This window comes from Danio rerio, chromosome 18 (assembly GCF_052040795.2).
Source record: "Danio rerio strain M-AB ecotype USA chromosome 18, GRCz13ab, whole genome shotgun sequence".
NCBI classification, from domain to species: domain Eukaryota; kingdom Metazoa; phylum Chordata; class Actinopteri; order Cypriniformes; family Danionidae; genus Danio; species Danio rerio.
Window position 1 is genome coordinate 12,730,260 of NC_141038.1, and position 23,041 is coordinate 12,753,300.

The 23,041-nt window shown below is 32.6% G+C and overlaps 1 protein-coding gene across 4 annotated transcripts in view; it reads right to left on the bottom strand.

Annotated features, from left to right (window-relative positions):
* The window catches only part of tspan9a (tetraspanin 9a), a 390,559-nt gene extending 367,975 nt beyond the window's left edge, over positions 1 to 22,584 (bottom strand). For all 4 annotated transcript variants that reach the window (XM_087293026.1, XM_087293025.1, XM_087293028.1 and 1 more), the window contains exon 1: positions 22,367 to 22,584. The gene's annotated coding sequence lies outside the window, so the exon portion shown is untranslated. The remainder of the gene's footprint in view (positions 1 to 22,366) is intronic.
* Positions 22,585 to 23,041: the final 457 nt, after the last annotated feature.

Here is a 23,041-nt window from a genome sequence, read left to right on the forward strand (position 1 = left end):
TGTTAGATAATTAAATTAAAATTATTAAATAAAATGTTAAGTGGTTAAATAAATTGTAATAAATTGTAAGTCTTTTGATTTTTGTGATGAGTATGATGGATGGAATCTTATAATTCAGTCAGAATCCTTTTATTTAATTATTTTATTTACTGTGTAATATGGAATGCCACAGACTATGGCAAGTTTTTAGACATTAATAAAAATGAGAATGTACTTTAAGTACTAAATCAATCAATCAAACAATCTTAAAGTATTTTTAAAATGTTAAAATTAGTTTTAAAATGGGCAAGAAAAATCAATTGTTTCAATTGTTCCAATTGTTCCATACACTCAGTAATCAGACAAGGTGGTTTATTTTGTTTTGTTTATTTATTTATTCTTTGTTTTTTATTTTATTTGATTTGTTTTATTTTATTTTTATTACATTTTATTTTATTTTATTATTATTTAATTTATTTATTTTTATTTTATTTTATTTTATTTAGTTTTTTATTTTATTTTGTTTTTATTATTTTATTTTAATTAAATTTGATTTAATTTAATAATTATAATTTTATTTATTTTATTTTAATTTACTATTACTTTTTCAGTTTTATTCATTTATATTTTTATTTATTTAAAAGGAGGAAAAATATATGAATATATATTCAGGACCATAAACGTAAAATGTCTATAAGTATAGTTCTTGCGGCAGAGTGAGAAAATGATTTGGAATCAATTTTCACCAAAAATGAAAAAAATGAAATAAATGAAATAAATAAATGCAATTAATGAGCAAGTAACATCAAACAAAAGCACGTTCTTATAAAACGTACACCAAAAAAACAATTTTTTCCCATAATGGAGACTTTCTATTCCACATAAGACATTTTAAAGTGAGATTATTTAGGCAATTAAAAACAGTCCTTACTAGCACTCTATTTTGGAACTTTTATAATAAATGAGAAAAATCCTGTAGGCTGTAAATGGGCCATAAAAATTACACATTTTAATTATACATATACAGTTAGTCAGAATTATTAGCCCTCCTGAATTGTCCGAGTATATTTTTTCAACACATTTCTAAACATAATAGTTTTAATAACTAATTTCTAATAATTCGTTTTATCTTTGTCAAGATGACAATGCATAACATTTTACTAGATATATTTCAAGACACTTCGATACAGCTTAAAGTAACATTTAAAGGTTTAACTAGGTTAATTAGGTTAAATAGGCAAGTAAAAGTAAGGGGGCAAATCATTGTAAAATGATTGTTTGTTCTGTAGACAACCAAAAAATAAAATTGACCTTAAAATGCTTCTAAAAAATTTAAAACTGCTTTTATTCTAGCCAAAATAAAACAAATAAGACTTTCTCCAGAAGAAAACATATTATCAGACATACTTGCTCTGTTAAACATCATTAAAGTAATATTTGAAAAACAAAAATAATATTTATAGGAGGGCTAATAAGTTTGACTTTAACTGTATGTTTCTATCAAATCTGTCAGAATGAACTGCTGAAGTCTGAGTCACTTAAAAGCACATCATCTGGCAGAAATCAAGCAGATTAAGTTACAGTGTGATTGTAAGTCTAATCTAGCATTTGCTGGTCCACCAAGCCAACAGTTCACCACAGTCAATCAGACTAGAAATTGACGCAATGTGTTATGAAGGCAACCTTTTTGAGGTCCTCCAAGAAAAACTACGGCCCGTGTACTAATCAAACTCTGCGGCTCGACCTCACATCATACTAGCTGATTTCACCAACCGCGCATTTCAAGAGCTGTTCTGCTGGGAGGCATTGGTGTAAATCCTACAATTTGAGGTCTGGCTGGTATCCTTTTGTATGACTGGAGAAAAATAGCAATCTTGAGATCTCGAGCCATGATTAATCATCTCACGTTGACTAGAAATGCAACAAAAATTCAAAGTAAAATGTGACTGCAATTCTTTCATTATGTGACTTATGTCACTGTACACACTTATGCTGAAGCAGTGGATTCAACCTAAAAATGTTGTAAAATTTCACTTTTTGCTTTAAAAGACCTCAATGTGTCATCATGAACAATGGGTATTCATTATGTTTTCCCTGAATTTTTTACTTATTTAATTTTTATTTGCCTGTATTATGTTTTTGAGACATGTTTAGAGCATGTAAAGGAACATATGATAGTGCCATCTTCATATTTAAGTAAACTATTCCTTTTAATGCCTGTTATATATTTCTTGATAAATCTAAACTGCACAATAATTGTATAAAATTATTGTAAAAATATTTTTTTATGTTTTACTTTATGTATTATTTTGTACGTTTTTGTACATATTTATGTACAATATTTAAATTGTTATTTTATTGTAGCTTATTTAAATAGTTTTTTTTATTTATATTTGTTTAAATTGTTATTTTATTAATTTATTTTTATTTAAATTGTTATTTTATTTATTTATTTATTTATATTTTATTTAAATTGTTATATTTTTTTAAATAGTTTTTTTTTATTTAAATTGTTTTTTTTTATTTTATATATTGTTATTTTTTTATTTAAATTGTCATTTTATTTTATTTTATTTAAATTGTTATTTTATTTTATTAAAATTGTCATTTTTTATTTTATCAAACATTTTTATTTTGTTTTATTTATTTATTTTTTCATTTTATTAAAATTGCTATTTCATTTTATTTTTTATTTTATTTTAATAGTTTTTTTTCTTGTTATTTTATATTATCTTCATTCATTTAAATAATTGTTTTATTTTATGCTATTTAAATTGCAATTTAGATTTTTTTAATTGCTATTCTATTTTATTTCTTATTTTATTTAAATTGTAATTTTATTTTTTATTTTATTTAAATTGTAATTTTTTAATTTTGTCTTCATTTCATTTATTTATTTATTTTTCTAATTCATTTTTTTATTTTCATTCATTAATTTTCTTTTTGGCTTAGTCCCTTTATCTGAAGTCGCCACAGCAGAATGAACCGCCAACTTATTCAGAACATGTTCTACGCAGTGGAAGCTCTTCCAGCTGTAACCCATCTCTGTAAAACATCCATACACACACATAGACTATGGAATATTTAGCCTACCCAATTCACCTGTACCGCATGATTTGTACTGTGGGGGAAACCTGAGCACCCGGAGGAAACCCACGCGAACACGGGGAGAACAATGCAAACACCACACAGAAATGCCTACTGACCCAGCCGAGGCTCGAACCAGCAACCTTCTTGCTGTGAGGCAACAGCAATACCTACTGCACCACTGCATAAATCATTATATTTATTTTATCTTATTCAAATAGCCATTTTATGATATTTAAATTGCGGTTGTATTTTATTTTATTTAAATTGTTATTTTATTAATTTAGCTTTTATTTTATTTAAATATTTTTTTTCTGTTTTATTTAAATTGTTTTTTTTTTTTTATTTAATGTTATTTAAATTGCTGTTTTATTTTATTTATTTCATTTTATTTCACCAATTAGACCAGAAGTTAAATGGGTGAAAAATGTGGTTTGTTCTTGTTTGTTTTAATTAAATTGTAATAAAGTATATGAGCAATTCCGTAATATATATATGAGCAATTCCGTGCAAATGTCAACCTTGCCATGAAAAAAAAATTTAGTTTTTACCAAAATACGGAAACCATTTCTGGGTTTTTTGTGTTTTCGAGTATTTTACAGTACTTTAAAAATACTCGAAAATGCATCTGTCAATGTTTTCAAACTACTCTATTTGATTTACCAAAGTCACACAAATGGTAATTTCACATGCGTCACATCCATAACAGAGAGATGTCACATCCATAACGACACTTTTTCCTCAGAAATGTGAAAATATTAAGTAAAATAAAACCAAGCATTTTTGTTTTATAGAGAGCCGACTCTAATCCTTTTGATTAGCATTATTTATTTTGGGTTGTGCAGTTTAATTCACATAATTTCTACAAAGTGTGTTGTATACTGTAAACTCGCAGACTTTTTTGTCACATCCATAACGCATGCTTATTTTCCTCATTTAAAGTACAAAACACGTTTACAGATTGATATTTTTCTGCTCCCATAACTCTGTACTTTAACATTTAAAGGTCTAAATATACTTTCTCTGTCAATTTATGTGTTGAGTTTTTACTGCAAATGTCACATCCATAACGCTGGAATTGCTCATATATATATATATATATATATATATATATATATATATATATATATATATATATATATATATATATATATATATTCTCATGCATTTAAAAGTGCCTCTTTAATTTATTGGGCTTTTTTTTTCCCGAGCAAACAATAATGACCATAAAAATTAAAAAGAAATAATAATTGCACCCATATTTTGGCATTTTATTATTATTCTTTTTTCATTTTTAAACATTCATGTAAACACTTTACTTGACTTCAGTACAGCTTTTAAGTATTTATAAAACATCCTTGTCACCAAAAAGGGAGCCGCATACACACACAAAACATATAGGCCAAAAGAAACACACTTTAAACAAAAGAAAAAGATAAAAGAGGAAAGAAAAAAAAGGAAATTAGCATTCAAGTGCCGCAGACATGTACGGGTTCCATTAACCACAAGGCGACAAAGTATGAAAAATATGGTATTGACATTAGAACTCATTTCAACAGAAGCAGTTCATCTATAGCATCTAATTCCACAAGACCTGAAAGAGTTCACCTGAGGATGAAAAAACAAAAATCATCAGCCCATTTGAGATGCATTCCAGTAATGCAGAATGGCATTAATATAAAATGTCTAAATGACAAGGCAATGTCTTGGGAAACTAGCAGGGCGAGCAATGGCAAGCGTTCAATCTGCCAATACCGTATGTCCAGTAATGTAATACAGGACAAACCTCAGGAATGAATTAGTGTGATCGAGAAATAAATGGCCCGGGACTACTGGCCCTGCAGGGACGCAAGGCAATCAAAAAGCTTTCTGCTGCCTTCTGATACACTAATGACGGCATTAAAGCTACGTCAAATATGGTTTATATCAGGTCGACAGATGCGGCCCGCAAAGCTGCCAAACAAATCGCCTTCAGCCGCGCTCTTAAGATCTCACAGACCTTCTGGAGCACCAGGAAAGCATCCAAAATACTTTTTAAGAGGTAAAGCTGAGGCAAAACAGGCAAAACACATTTGTCATGTGCTCGCGAGACAACTATATGAAGCTGTCCATATCTGATAGGTGAAATACGAGCGGCTGCTGGTGTGCTGCGACAGGTTCAAACATGTCATTGACACACTGTACATACGCTCCCAAACTACTCTTTTCTTCTTCTAGTTAAAGGGATAATACACCTGAAAATGAAAAAAGTCTCATCATTTACTTCTTCTTTGCATGTTCCAAACATAAAAGAAGATATTTTGAAGAATGTTGAAAACTGGTAAGCATTGACTTCCAAAATATACTGTTACAATTCATACAAATGTATTTTATGCAAAATTGATTAAAATATGGCATGAAACACTAGACAGGGATGCACAATATTGATTGGACAGATATACAGTGTAAAAATATGCATTATTTATTTATTTATTTACTTATTTATTTATTTAAGCTTTTTAATTGTATTGTGGGACTTTTCTTTTTCCTCCAACAATTTTCAATGTTTAAAAGTTTAAAAAAAGTGACATTTTTAATAGTTTGATGTGATATATTGTCTGGTTTGGTGTTGTAAAATACTACACAAAAACCTGGTAATAAATTGCCACTGTTCTTTCTGTCATCTTACAGCCTTATTTCTCTCTATATTATTTATTATCCAATATATTGTTTCAAACCACTAAGATGTTAGTAATAGTCACTTTCATAAAATGCACAGTCGAATTGTCATCATCAAAAGTCGATAGAGCAGAAATCAACATCCCATAATACAATTTACAGCCGTAAGTAAACAGAAAAAAAAACTGTTAATCATGAAATATGGAACCTGTTAATTAACCAATTATTTACAGTGAAGGTATAGAGCTTAATTTGTGCCGGCACCTTATTTTACCTACCTCCCTCCTCACACGCCACCCCCGTCTGCCCTGGTCTGCCCTTTCTTCCGCGACTCACCAACCCTCTTCACTTTCGTCTGCAAAACCCCCTCCCTCCCCTGCCCTTTCTTCACTTTTGTCCGCGACAAAATAACCACCTTCTTTTCTTTTTCTGAGGTTTTCTCTTTTGAGTGAACTATCCCTTTAAGGATAAAGAATTAAACTGCCAGTGATAATCGAACAGTGAGGTGGACCAGGCCACATCTTTAATGGCCACGGTGAGGTAGTATTTCCAGAAAGGCCTAAATTTTGTAGGGACCCACAAAAGTGCTTTTGAAGCGAGTGCTGGCAGAGACGGATGCAAGGGATGGCTGTGCCTCGCCAATAAGCTCTCTTTGTGTGCAGTTTGCTGGGTTTCATTCAGGTAGTGAGGATGACTCTCCAGGGCCCCATTCTCCATCATTCTGTGCTCACATGCACAGCTCTGCATACATTCCTATAGAGAAGTCCAGTTTTTTCACATTTCATTTTTATTATCGAAATTGTAATATTGTGTGAGACAATTTACTGTTGAATGTTTTAGCCAACCAATACCTGGAACTAGGGATCAGAAACTAAAATATTTTACAACCAAGAAGTATGTTTTATTTTTATTGTTTTTGACTGGTAAAGATGGCTGAAAATTGTCTACAACCTTTTTAATATAGAACAATAAAACTAAAATCATTTTTTTGCATGATAAAGTTCAAAAATCATTCCAGACTCAAAATAAATAAATAAGTTTTACAGTTTTTAAAGACACTAATTGTTAGATGACTGCAAAGGTGTTTTATTTTTTGTGAACAAAAGAAAATAAAAAGCTATTATCAACCAAAAGATAAATAAAGAATTGTTAATATTTGATAGATAGCCAATGATCACCATGGTTATTACATCACACACACACACACACACACACACACACACACACACACACACACACACACACAAAAGAGAATATAATACTATATATAAATCAAGGCTGTGCAATATGACTAATATATATATATATATATATATATATATATATATATATATATATATATATATATATATATATATATATATATATATATATATATATATATATATATATATTTATATATATATATATATATATATATATATATATATACATACATACACAGTTGAAGTCAGAATTATTAGCCCCCCTGAATTATTAGCACCCCTGTTTATTTTTTTCCCCAATTTCTTTTCTGTTCTGGAAAGATTGTTTCAGCACATTTCTAAGCAATTTTAAAAACCTGTTTCATAATTTTAAAAACTTATTTCTAATAACTTATTTATTTGATCTTTTCCATGATGTTAGTAAATAATACTTTACTAGATATTTTTCAAGACACTTCTATACAGCTTAAAGTGACATTAAAAGACTTAACTGGGTTAATAAGGTGAACTAGGCAGGTTAGGGTAATAAGTCAAGTTATTGTATAATGATGGTTTGTTCTGTAGATTATCAAAAAAAAAGAAAATAGCTTAAAGGGGCTAATAATTGTCCAAAAAAATGTTTTTTAAAAAAATTAATAACTGCTTTTATTCTAGCCGAAATAAAACAAATAAGACTTTCTCCAGAACAGAAAATATTATCAGACATACTGTGAAAATTTTATTGCTCTGTTAAAAATCATTTGGGAAATATTTAAAAAAGAAAATAAAAATCAAAAGGGGGCTAATAATTCTGACTTCAACTGTATACACACACACATATATATATATATATATATATATATATATATATATATATATATATATATATATATATATATATATATATATATATATGAGATTTGTAATCCGTGAGACTGTGAGATATTTGACTGTTTGTAAATTACTGAAAAAGTGTAAAAACTTAATCTCTCTTGATCAAAAACAGATTTGAATGCATCGATTCGAAGGATTAACAAACATATGCAAATCATTATAATTTATCATTCATGTTGCTCAGGTTTGAATTGAGATCACAATCTTTTAATGTTTATTGTGCAGCTTTACACTGTATGCATTAATGCAGGCTAAACAAACAGTGACAGAAAACACCTTTAATTAATAATCTAAGAAAGCATTTTGGTAGGTCCCACCACGAACACTTACGTCATCATTATATTTTACAGGTAGGACAAAATGCTATCATACACGTGAATGACGCGGGAGGCGATGGATCTGCACTTGTTATAAATGTTGGATTAACTTTACGAGTTAAAAAAAAAATAAATCAGCGGGTCACATGCGTTCCGAACTGTAGGTTGTGATCCGTTCGGATCATGAATCAACCTTGAAACGTTACACCCCTAACATATATATTGTATGGCCGAAATAAAATTACTATTTTATAATTGCTATATATTAACATTACTAACATTTATATGAGCACATGATATGACATTTGGGGAATGTAAACAGAAAGTTACGATCTTAAAAAGTACAATGTTTACATTATGCACTTTAATTAGCTGTATTTTTCATTGAGCCTTTAATCATTAGTTTTTGAAAATTGTTTTAAATGTCAATATTATTTTTTTTTACATTTTTACATTCTTAATCATTTGGAAAAAAAAATAAAAAATTATCACATATGAATAGAAATAGAAATATTAAATATGATCACATACGAATGAGTACCAAACAAATGAGATTGTGATCTGTGAAAAAAAAAATGTAATTGGTGTATGGAAACTATAAATTGATTGAATTTACATGAAAGGTGCTATACTGTGATATATATCATTATCATGATATGAGATGACTTATATCATGATATGAGATTGTGATATTGCCCAGCCCTAAAATAAACCCAACAGGTGCCAAGTGTTAAAATATAATAATCAATCACTGCAGACTTCCAAGACAGACTGTGGTGTATTTTATGTAAAGGTGTTTGTAAAATGGTATAAAACAGAAATGAAGCAGTTGTCCAGAAATTTAAAGGCTTAACTAGGTGAATTGGGTTAATGAGGCAAGTCATGGTAATTAGGCAAATCATTGTAGATGTCTTTTTTTCTGTAGACCATCAAAATAAAAAATAAAAAAGCTGCTTAAAAAGCCTAATAATTTTGACCTTAAAATGTTTTTTAAAAAATTAAAACTGCTTTTACTCTAGCCTGAATAAAACAAATAAGACTTTCTCCAGAAAAAGAAAAATATTATAGTTAATACAGTAAACAATTCCTTGCTCTGTTAATCATTTGAGAAATATTTTGAAAAGAAACAAATTCACAGGAGGGCTAATAATTGTGACTTCACCTGTATATGTGCAGTAGATTGAACACATCACACGAAACATCTTTTTAATAGCTGGAGATCTAATTGACACAGGAAATCCCCCCAAATGACTCACTCAAGCCTTCCTTCAAAACCTTGCAATAAACTGTCTGTTGCATTGGTGCGTGTGGTTTCCCTCAATTTGCAGAGTGACACATCCAAGGCTAAAGTCAAAGGCATCTGGTTTGAGTTAGTCGAACTCTTGTATTGTCTATGACACCATCATATGTGCCCTCACACACGCTCTGAACAAACTGTCACACTGCTTTGGCCTCTGGATCCAGAGTAGAAACAGAGGATGAAGGCAGTGCTGGAAATCTTGGCTGAAATATCAACGCTCTTTGAGTTTCACTGATCAATTTTCCTTAACGATGATCTAATTTCCATCTCAATAAAACATGACACATCTGAACGTGCCATTGCGTTGATGATTCAGTGGGACATAAGCCAAGTAAAAGACTATAAAAGTCACACTTCAGCCTGATCAGAAAAATCCATATGCTTTGGATTACAGCAGTGTACTGTACAGTAAGTTAGTGTGCTATAGATCTACCAGAAGCATGACGCACAATAATTGTCCAGACTTTTCTAAAAGACATGACTTGAAAACATCAGTTTTTTTGAGCTGGCTGTTGGACCAAGAAAAATATGGCTGTCATTTTTTTAGGAAGACATTTCAGACATCTTTTCAGTATTGAAAATCTTTCACCAAATACACTAAACATGTCATTATTATCATATAGCACAATCAGACTAGGACTGGGAGATTGCAACATCCAATATGTATTATACATTATATTTTGGCTAAGCAAATATCTTGTCAGTAAGTAAAATAAAATACAAAAATACATGCAATTTTGTTTAATTAAACACAAATAATATCTTCTACATGTTACAAATATGTGCTAAAATGGTAAAAATCATTCTAACAATGTTATATTATTAAAATAAGATTTATATTAGAATATTTATGCTTAATAAATTAGATAATTTCACAATGTTTTTGCTTTAGTTTGTTTATTAGTGTTTACTTTGTTTACTATTGTTAGTATTAGTGTGCATAGAATATAGCACTGCTACTTGTGTGATATTGCATTTATACAAGAGTTTGACGGCAAAATCGTGAAAATCAAACACGAAGAGTCTAAAACCTCTTTTGTTTGAGGAACTACTTTCTTCCACCATTCATTCACATCTGCAGCTGATGTCAGAACAGCAAAAGCCGTTAATAATCCACCAACAACACTTTAGAGCTAGTGTTTGAATGACTCTATTGCGTAACATCTAAAGTGATGACAAAACAGCGGATTTTGCTCACATCTTAAGATTATAAGGCTTAACGGCATGAAATGCCATCAGTCTACAGAGATTTCACAGTTTGTTCTAGAAATCACATCAAATTAACCTTTAAAAAGCCAAAGCAGCGCAAACACTACCAGATTGCTGTTGTGTTTGGGATAAGGAAAAACGCTAAACACATGCAGGCATTTCTTCTTTATTTCTTTTTAACTGAACTAGTCTGCAGTAACAAAAACAGGAGACTCATTAGAAACAAACAGATGGCCAACTAAAAACTGAGGGTTATGCAAAAAGTGGCCAACACAAAATACATACATTCCTGATATGTGAATCCCATCTCACACTCAATATATTAAAATTATACAATATAAATACAGCACTACAACATACAAAAGAGAAAAATCACTTACTTATATACATTTTTTGACTCAAAGCATGAAAATAAGGCATGTGGTATTTTTTCAGTTGTAATTAAAATATTATTATACAGTAGGTAATTACAACACTGAATGCCTCATTTCTATGCTTTGGGTAAAAACAATTGTTATAATATTCATTCATTAATTTTCTTTTCCGCTCAGTCCCTTTATTAATCCAGTGTCGCCACAGGGGAATGAACCGCCAACTTATCCAGCACGGTTTTTACGCAGCGGGTGCCCTTCCAGACGCAACCCATCACTGGGAAACACATTCACTCACACACAAACACCACGGACAATTCACCCTTCCCAATTCACCTTTAGCGCATGTCTTTAGACTTGTGGGAGAAACTACAGCACCAGGAGAAAACCCATGCGAACGCAGGGAGAACATGCAAACTCCACACAGAAACGCCAACTGACCCAGCCGAGGCTCGAACCAGTGACCTTCTTGCTTTGAGGCGATAGCATTAACTACTCTGCCACTACGTCGCCTGTTATAATATTGTTTTAGCATATTTTACTTTATTTTACTTTTCAATTCACATTACTTTTTTTAGCCCAGGCATAGAGCAGAGACATATTAACATTTATTTTTTCCTATTTAAAACACCAAAAAAACAAATAGAAGAACATTTCAAAACTAAACAAAAACATTAGCAAAGTTAACTTAATTAAATGTGCAAAATCACCAGTTATTAATTGTGCAGTATTCCTTCCCACTTACGGGTTAGATATCTTAATAAACCCCAGCACCTTTTAGGCAACTAACATGAATGATATCTCAAATCACATGGCTTGTTATTATAAGACTTAGGCCAGACTTGGGTAATTTAACAGCTGACTAGAAACTATACAGACCTCTTGCACCCAACTAGAACAGACCAGCAACTGCACAGAAACATGATTAAGCACTCACAATGCCTTACAAGGGTACAGCAATGCTCTGGCAACCAACCTGAACAACCTGGCATCACAGTGCTGTGTCAAACACACATTAACGCATCATCAACTGCGGTGCTGTTGAAAAATGTCAAAACCAAGGTAAACCTACACAAAAGGACAACTGCTTTCAATTGCCTATGAAAAACTGAGTGCAAGGCTCTCCACAGGGAACGCCAAACATGTGGGCAACTTCTGTCAGAGGGTTTAATTGGCAGAGGCACACATAGACCGAATAACATACTTGAAAAAGTGTTACTGGACTCAGTAAACAACATACCATAAACCATAAGGCATCAGTGAGCTATCGACACTGAAACACACGCACAAACACTGTGGGGGAAAAAAAACTACCACCATATCAACATCACATCTTCAGGAATTCATGCTGGACCGCAAGGCGTATCTTTAAAATGAAAAGGCTGCACTTTTTCTCTGAGCAGCCAAGATTCTTTTCTCTGAAATAGAATGACTGTAAACAACGGCATGTGGTTGAGTCACAGCGTCAAAATATAGACAAGAATGCACTTGCCATACTGTTATCACTAAAGTTGAGCTACATGTACTGTGGTACTTTGATACAGGGCCAGAGTGGGACTCCTTTTCAGCCCTGGAGTTTCAAACCTTATACCGGGTTACCTCAGTTCACGGGCTGACTATATTAAAATATTGTAATTTTCAATTCAGTTTCCAATGAAACTATCAACGTCTTTATCAAGGAAACAGCTGCTTTAGAGCTTCAAATGTTTTCATAAATATGAGAACATTAAAGGGTAGCTAAATCTCCAACACTATTCTTTAAAACATCACAATGCCCTTTCCTGAAATATCTGAATATATATTCTGTGCAAAATTCTTTATAGACATCCAGTCCTATGTAACAGTTGTCACACAAAAATACAAATAACATATGTACACCTACATAAGTAATCCAAACAGTATTATATATTTTAACACAAAAAAATGAAAATGAAAATAAATAACTCAGGTGAGGTTTGAACTTGGATCAGCGGCATCATAACGCAACGTGCCAACCACTGGACCACAATGGCACTGATAACTGATATGCTAGTGCGTAATCTTTTTCTCCCCATTTTAGATTTCTGATCAAGTTATGTCAAATGTATTAATGTAGTGACGCATCTGATTTTCATTAAGCAGGTGTAATATTCATTAATATTAATTATTCAAATTCTTATTTTCACTAAAGTGCCGCTGTTTGGGGTCAGATGGTAGCTACATCATCATTAACCTGCTGGCTGCATTTTGCTCACAGGGCTGCGAGAAAATAAATAAAAAGAGTGGAGCTGCGGCAAAATAATGAATAAAAAGAGTGAGACTATCTTCAAATAAATAAATAAAAAAAAGTGCGACTGCTGAAAGTGCAAGCAGCTAGACACTTTAAGAGATCGTGTGATGACAAAAATGGGAGCATTTTTTTATTTTTATTTTTAATATTTAGTGGCAGATTTTCAGGAAGTGATCATTTTGTTGTCTGACTTCTTGGGTATTAACCATAGACTGTAAAAAAAATATTGACATAGTGTCAATAATGTCACCCATAGGTTTCTGACGAGCACAAATTAAGGTTAATGAGGGCGTGCCAAACTGTCGTTGCGACAGTCATTGTGCTGACATGCCTGCTAACATTTTACTTAGTTTTTTTGGGGGGGAAACGCTCAATTCTTTATTAGTTGCGACTCGTTTGTGTTCTGACCACATGTGCTTGGTTGTAAACAAAAGGCAAGTCGATAAATTGCAATTCTTCTGTATTTGCTTCACGAGTGAGAGCGGGATGTTGCCGCTTGGCATTCACAGGTTTTATGCAATATTCCAGTTCTGTGCATAGATCTACAGCAATTTGTTATGAAATGATCAATGTTAAAAACAATAATAATTACATCACATGCACCACCAAAAAAAATTATAAGACATGATAAGAAATTTTTGTTGTGCGATGTACAGTTGAAGTCAGAATTATTAGCCCCCTTTTGATTTTTTTTTTTTTTTATATTTCCTAAATGATGTTTAACAGAGCAAGGAAATTTTCACAGTATGTCTGATAACATTTTTTTTTTCTAGAGAAAGTCTTATTTGTTTTATTTCGGCTAGAATAAAAGCAGTTCTTAATTTTTTATTAACCATTTTAAGGTCAAAATTATTAGCCCCTTTAAGCATTTTTTTTTTTTGATAGTCTACAGAACAAACCATCATTATACAATAACTTGCCTAATTACCCTAACCTGCCTAGTTCACCTAATTAACCTAGTGAGGCCTTTAAATGTCACTTTAAGCTGTATAGAAGTGCTTTGAAAATATCTAGTAAAGCTTAATTTACTGTCATCGTGGCAAAGATAAAATAAATCAGTTATTAGAAATTAGTTATTTAAACTATTATGTTTAGAAATGTATTGAAAAAATCTAAAAGAGTGAGGGGGTTTGGGATAATTCAGAGGGGCTAATAATTTTGACTTTAACTGTATTGTCACAGAAATTGTTCTATAATTGTTCGATATTATTGTCATTTTGAGATGATTTTATGCAATTGATTATATAATGCTTATATAACAAATAGTGCACATATAATGCAAATACCCATAAACACTTTAAATGATCCTTTTTTGGGTTATTTATTCTATAATTTGATGTTCAAAAATGTAAACGTCCTAGCATATATACTATTAAATGTTATATTAGGTAAATGTCCAATTATAATCTTTGACATCATTGAGGTAAAACGTAAATGTCATCATAAAATGGCTTTAACATTATTTGTGTATTTGTAAATATATATATATATATATATATATATATATATATATATATATATATATATATATATATATATATATATATTGCAATGGCAGAAATTATTGAGGTCATGTCCAAGTATTGCACAATAAGTCGATATATTGATTATTGTGACAGGCCTAGAAGAAAACACACTCTTTTCTCTCTGTATGCACCAGACACTTTCCTACCAACATGCTACTATACTCAGTAATAATATAAAACGAATATGTCATCATAAAATGGCTTTAACATTATTTGTGTATTTGTAAATATATATATATATATATATATATATATATATATATATATATATATATATATATATATATAAAACTGCTAAATAAAATCTATATATTGTTGCTCTGACTTGAAGTGCTTCTTTTATACTTATTTGTAAGTCACTTTAGATAAATGTGTCTGCTAAATGAAAAAAAGTTAACAAAATCAATCCAACAATGCACTTTCAACTACCTCTATCTGACGACAGCTGAAAGCAGACTTTAAACCATGTTTACACATATATTAAACATCAACGGCTTGTTACTGGATTGACAAAACATATTTTAATACTTACTGTAGGTGTAAACAGGGCTTTTGGGGTTAGGGTTAAATATAAACCACTGATTCAGGTCTGAGGTCAGTCCCAGCCAAGCGTTCATTGTCTGCTCCACATATATCATGATGATGTCAAAGTGAGTGAATGGGCATGATGCCATGTGCTCAAACTGCTCAAGATGTCATTATCTGTGCTTATGTCACACAGCTGTAAGTCAAGTGCTCAGATGAGCTTTCTTCTGTTTCTGCGAAGTCATAGCTTGAACCATCAGGCTAATCCTGTCCCGTACCCACAGAGGCACAGAGCGGCTCTTGTTCCCGTCCCATGGCCAGTGGTCTCTCCCTGCACTGAACAGCCTGGCACTGGGCGAGTGAGCCAATGAGGTCAAAGGGAGAACAAAACTGTTGATTTAACAACTGTGGGTGTTAGGGTGTGTAAGCGCTGGAGATAATAGGAATGTTCGTGAACATCAGGCTAGAAAAACAGAGCAATTAAGCGTGATGAGTTAGAGCTGGAGACAATGTAAACAGAACTACTACAAAAACCACTAGCGTATCATGCGTTTGCTTGGAAAAGTAAATAAAAAACTAAAGCGATCATTTTTGAACACACGGAGCATCTGCGAGCAGCTTTGATGCGTGTTATATCGATGTTTTAATCTTGGGAACTCCAATAAAGGGCTGAAAAACAATGAGATCCAGCTGAAGGGTTTGATTAGACTGAGAGCTCGGTGTGGTGAGTTTAATCACAGGCTCTTTTAAGGAAAGCGGATTATGAAGCTGACAGGGAGGGGACTCGTCTACCACAGAAAAACTAGTGCCATGTGCCCTCCCTGCAGCACAGAGGGAACCCTGGCTCATTAAAATACATACAATTTGGCAAAATGTATACTACTTTGTTTCACTCAAAAAAAGCTGATTATTCAAACTATTCATTTAAAATGAGCTAAATCAACAGAATTCTTGAGTTTTTTTTTTTTTTTTTTGGGGGGGGACAACTTAATTGTTTTATGTTCAATCTACTTGAATATGTAAAACTATTAAGTGAACTTAATTTATTTGTGTTTGGACAACATGAAGGAATTGAGTGGAACCCAGCATTTTCACAGTGCTCTTGCGTGTTTTATTAGACAATTAGTTTCAAAAACAAACGTCCAGTGGGGGGCTCCAATAGTAAATTCAACTTCTATAAACTTGCATCTGAGGCAATGTTTTATGCTGATTGACAGGTAAGAGTGTCAAAATTAATTGTTTCTTTGGTACATCGTGATGCAGATGGGGATATTTCAATATCGGTTCAGTAATAGATCAAAACTGGTTATTAGGTACTGATGTCATTCATCTCCAATGCGCGATGTCACATTAGAGTACTATGGCGAAGGAGGCGAGGGGAGAAAATAAAACGCTCCTACTACATAAAAGGTAAATCATTTTGCACAGTTTAGCTGCTTGAGTTTGCTGGACAGTCTTTCATTGACACTGAAGAAGGCACAGCACACGAGCCGTTATTTCACTACTATCCTTGCCTCTCTCTATTACTTTGTACATTTGACCCACTGGCATGTTCGTGAGGTAACTTTTCCTCTTCTTTTGGCTGTTAAAGCGATACTTGTGAATCCAGACATGAGCGTGCCTGGGTTGCGAGTTTTCTCCACTGTGTCTATTATGGATTACCTGTGATAACCGTTAATTATGCACATATTAGGGTCGGGCGATGTCAACCAATTTGGAATCGTACGATGTTTAATGTGAAACATCGCGATGGACGAAGGCATCGTTGTCATAGGCGGAGGTGAATTATTTATGAATAATTAATTAATTCATAACACATTAATTATTTGCAGCCTACTGTTTCAACTATCTGACCCGCATGGTCTTTGTTTTACCCATAAACAATTCATAAATAAATAAAGATAAGTTGCACACAAATTACCACCTGGCAATCACTTTTTCCGCAGGAGGTTGGTCAGTAAAAAATGGTGCACAACCAACAGTATCTAAGGTTTTCACTAAAATTACTAAGTAGTGTAAAAGTGAAAGACTGAAGCAGCGTACTGATGCTGTGACACATTACCTGATAGATTCAAAAGGCTGGAGAGTTGTTAGATAGAGACAAGATGAATTAAATAACGTTTAACAACAATAGTGAGATGTGATCCAGCGGTATATCCTTGATAAACTGTATGACGTGGACTGCTCTACGTAGCTCAGACGAGCACATGACAGTGTGTGCGGCTGTTTCTGTGTGGTATCGGCCCAAGCCTAGCACACATAGACTATAACCTTGGCTCTTCTTCCCGCGTCACTCATCGGTGAACAGCGCTGACAGTTTTAAGTCAATCACAGCCCTATCTGTTGAGTAGGTGAAGACAAAGACCAATCATAGGGGTGTAAGACCTCACTTGACAGCGCTCAGAAAGCAAGCTGAATAATATTTACTTTTGTTTATTTGCTATAAATGCTCATGTCGTCTTCTGTGCATGTATTGGAGTTTTGTTTGATACATCCAAAAAGAGTGTTTTCTTTGAGCAGGTAAAATTAAAAGTGCAGTTCATATATCTTACTGCTTGTACTAAAGAACAGAATTGTATTACAAATAATATGTAAATATTAGTATAGGCTATTTATAGATTTTAATAAAAAATAATAATCTTGTGTTGTGAAGAAAAAATCTAATTATGTATGGAAAGCATCGTCAATGCACCAAGATGCAGCGAGATATCGAATTGAACCAAATTGTTGGTATGATAATCGGAAACGAACCGTGAGACCAGTGTAGGTTCACACCTCTATTGACGTGCATTGTCAGAAAACAATGAACAAATTAAAAGGTTAATGCTTTTAATGCTGTGTTCACACCAGAGGTGTAACGTGTGGATTAATCGCAAACTATTCGCACGTAAATAGATGCGTAAACATTTTGAGATTCATTCGTGTGTCGAATTTGCTTCATTCACACGTCAAATTTACTTCACAATAAATGCTGATTGTGTCATGGGCAGGACTTCTGTCTGCCTGGTGACTCTAGCTTAGTTGCTAAATGCCTAACATGGGTTTTACTGCGATAATAGCTGTGCTTTATGTGCTTTAGGAAGGCTGATAAACAGGGTAGATTTATTTGGAGGCATGTCTGATTCAACTAGATCCTGATTTCAGCGGAGCACCCAGCTTGGTGAGTTCATCAACTCCTCCAGAAACTGTACCTGAATGATAGAAGCTTTCAGCTGTGCTTACAACTGAGCCACAGGATGTCTATTTGCTTCTTTGCATTGACTTAGTATCTAAATCACTCACGATTAATGCTTCATCTGTCTCTGGTGTGAACGCAGCATAATACATTTGTAAATATGCTAAAAACACTTATGCTAATTGAATTTTTTATGCCAAAAAAAATTAGGTAAAATGTATTTGGAGAAACAACCAAACTATTTTGTTGTTGTTGTTTGAACTTTCTTTTAAGCTTCACAATAAAAGTAAGATGCTTTACAAAATAAGCTTTTGGCTCTATTCTTCAAATAAGAGCGGGGGGTAACCCATTGAAATCTATTAGGCTCGAGACTTACAATCTCATTCACTTCCGTTGATTTTTAAACTCTTAAAGCAGCTAGTTCTGATGCTTGATGTTGCAAACTGATGTTTTATTCTTATATTATTCTACTTTTTTATGTACAGTCTTGAATAAACTTCTTTGTTGAGGGTCTGTGTACCCATGTTTTTGTTTTCAAACAGGAAAACAAATAAATGATTAATTTGTGAAAAATTTTAACCTTCTAACGAAATATTATTTTTTCAAATATTTATTTTTGTTTTAATCACATTTTGTTTTTATAAACAAAATGAAAGCATGATACAACCAAAATAAATAAACAGCTTTAAAATTTGTTCTCTGTGTGGGTGTAAATTATACACAGCCATCCTCCTCTGATTAGTCAGCCAAACTACAAAATCAGTTACACAGACCGTAGAGCAAGTAATTTGATCATTTTCTCATACATTCATTTTTTCATTTAATTTCCTTCGGCCTAGTCCTTAGCAACGAATATGGAAGCTCTTAAACAATTTGCAAAAATAAGCACACTTCTACATTGCAGAATAAGGTCAATACTGCACAAACTTACCATGTTGGAAATGCCATAAATTTGGAGACTCTGGTAAAATAGAGTAGTTACTGTGTCTCCATACAGTAGATATGTGATGTAAACATAAAAATAAATTTAATGATTTAAATTTAAGGTGATAAATACGCCACATGCACATTCACATTGGGTATAAACGCGTGAAAATTGCAAGTGGTGCCGTTTTATCTCTCTTTTGTGTGCGCTTACCGCACATCTACAATGGAAATAATGAACTTGAGTCTGGTAAAAATGTAATATGTGAATATTTTTTCTTCAAACGAGAGAATTTCGTCTATCACAACTTTCTACCATGCACCAAATCTACTATAAGAGCACTGTTGTCAGTAAAAAAAAAACAAGCCGGATCAGGAAATCTTAAGAAATCATGTATGCTGTACTGTACTCAAAAATATGAGCCAATTTTATAAACCAAAATTTTACTTAAACATAATTCTTTCAGGTGGAGATCAAAAATTCAGTCAACAGTCTACTGTCCACATGCAGCATTAATAAAAAAATAAAATAAAAAAAAAATAAAAAAAATTCTAATACTACTAATACTTCCCTTCTTAGACTTTACAGACCTGAAACTTGCCTATAGGCACTTATTCATTGTTGCTCTTAGTTGTGTAAATTGCTTCCTTGTCCTCATTTGTAAGTCGCTTTGGATAAAAGCGTCTGCTAAATGACTAAATGTAAAATGCAAATGTAAATATGTGTTATAATGTGGTTTAATAATATTTAATGGAGCTACATGGGTCATGTTTTTGTGTGTAGCTTCACTAAATATTATTAAACCACAGAATGTCGAATATTTCTTTACAGCAGGTTTTCTCAACTCAAACCAGCCTACACTTGACAAATATATCTTAAAATAACCTGTTTACAGTGGCATTACATATAAGCTCACAGTGAATTGTGATTCTGATGATAATGCAGTCAGTGGTTTCAATATTATTTGAAAAAAAGTTGCCAAGTTAAACCATAAAAAATGGATATGTTATAAAGTGGGTGGGTATAGTGTGTAGGTTCAATGAGTAAAAGCCAATTAGGGACTGTTTTAATTGGGGTGTTCATAAGAGTGACATTGTTTGACATTGTTCATATTTATGATATGATCATGTGTCATGAATATGAAGATATCATGACAGGCTTACGAACACCCCCTTCAAGTAAAGTGTTACCAAATTGTCTTTTTTAATTGGTGGACCAGCTGTCCATCTGTGTGCACCAGTGTTTTTCCACATTTTCACTTAACAGAAGGTATATTAGAGCAATAGGCCCGAAGGCTGCCTGCTCCGGACAGGATGCAGAACTGGAATGTGGAGGTCAGGGTCAAAGGGATACATCTAGACTGCAAACACTGGGACAAAAAGCCAGAAGGGGGAGGATGTTTGCGCAAGGACAAATCTGCCATGCTCTTGACCAAAAGGGCATCAGATAACCTCAGCATTCCTCAAATTAAACATGCATGGCCTTTCACATTAATTACTTAAGATTTAGAGGAAGTTATCGCACATGAGAAACATTTAACACTACAATCCACCATTTAATATGGCAAACTCATCCACATTAACTTAACTATAAGTCTGTCAGATTGTGCATGTCATGTGACAGCTGAAAACATGACTCTGCAGTTGATGTAGTCTCCACCGGCCACTTTGGAGCATATTGATCCTTTCTCAGCTGTTGTCCCTCAAAGAGCTCTGAATTTAAGCTTTGATTCTTGAAATACCTCTGCGTCTGCTCTCCAACATTCCTACCGCATGTCCAGCTAAAATCTCAAACTCTATTCACACCTCTTATTTTTCCGAAATATTGCATGATTTTAGTTAGATTTCCTGTAAACATGAAACTCTTATAAAAATATTTGTATATAATTAAAACAGATAGCAAGAATGCATTTTGAGGAGAGTAAATTAGTAATAGAGTCATTTTAAAATGTGCATTGTAAAAAAACGAATGTGCATGGTAAAAACTTGGCAAAAGAGCTAAAACAAAATATGGGAATGCCTTTCTTGTGATAAGATTATTTATTCAAGGATGGATGGATGGATGGATGGATGGATGGATGGATGGATGGATGGATGGATGGATGGATGGATGGATGGATGGATGGATGGATAGATGGATGGATAGATGGATGGATAGATGGATGGATAGATGGATAGATAGATAGATAGATAGATAGATGGATAGATAGATAGATAGATAGATAGATAGATAGATAGATAGATAGATAGATAGATAGATAGATAGATAGATAGATAGATAGATAGATAGATAGATAGAAGGTCTACATCATGTCACATATATTATGATGTCTATGATGATTTTTTTTCCTTCCAAATATATATATATATATATATATATATATATATATATATATATATATATATATATATATATATATATATATATATATAAATATATATATATATATATATATATATATATATATATATATATATATATATATATATATACACACACACATATATATATATATATACACACACATATACACACACAGATATATATATAATTTACAGACAGCATTCATTACAAGTACTAGCATTCTGTTTCACAATAATGAACGTTTCACTTGTGTTACTATGTTACTATAACATTTTTGTTTAAAATAATAATGAAGTTTTTAAAATATGGCCAATGTATTCAGTATTTCAAGTAAACACCTCTAGTAAAAAGTTGCTAAATTGCTTTTACAATACAATTTACATCCGAAGAAAATAGTATTTGAGGGCATCACAAATAACAAAACATGACATGAAAATCTTTCCAACGGGTAAACGGTCTTAAAGAGTCCCTTCGAGTCAATGAAGAATGACCGATATACTGTACATACAGTATGAGTTAACCAGCGCCACCAGTGAATAACTAATTCACCAGAACTGTTGACATTACATGAACATGCTCTTACCTGTCCGGCGTTTGATCCTGGAAGCGTCTGTCAAATATTTGAACACCAAAACAAAGTTTGGATCGGGTGAAACTCTTTCCTCTGCGTGACCGTGTTGAGTTAACTTGGCATTCCCAACGAGCGCAACTTTCAGAATCACTTTTCGTGAGGCATAAACGTGACTGTAACATACATGAAATCCTCTGGTGCTTCTGAGCCCCCTCACAGCTCCTCTTTGCGGGGATTTGGGACTCGGTGAAAGCGGAAATGTGGAGCAGCGGCTGAAAGAGGTTTACTGACTCCTACAGGCGTGACTGCTGCTCGCTTTATGGATGAAGCTGAACAGGGTCACGTTCTCTGCTTTCACTGAAATATCCTGAACACGAAATAAAACAGTCTACCTGTCAAGTGCAGTTTCGAACACTGAAGTTAACGAGTTTATATAGTCTAAATTAAAAGATGTTATCTCGCTATAAAAAAGTGTAGCTTTTACAAGTTATAAAACACTGAGGGAAATATCTTGTATTTGCAGGTTCTTCCATTGGTCAAAACTCGACAATGGATAGTTCTAGAGTTTTTATTTGCAGTTTAGATAACTATAAACTTTAGATTTAAACTTTATTCAGTTTAGATTCTATAGAGGAAGTGTGTATAGAAGTGTAAAGTTTCTTGCAGTATACTTTCAGCTATTTTTCA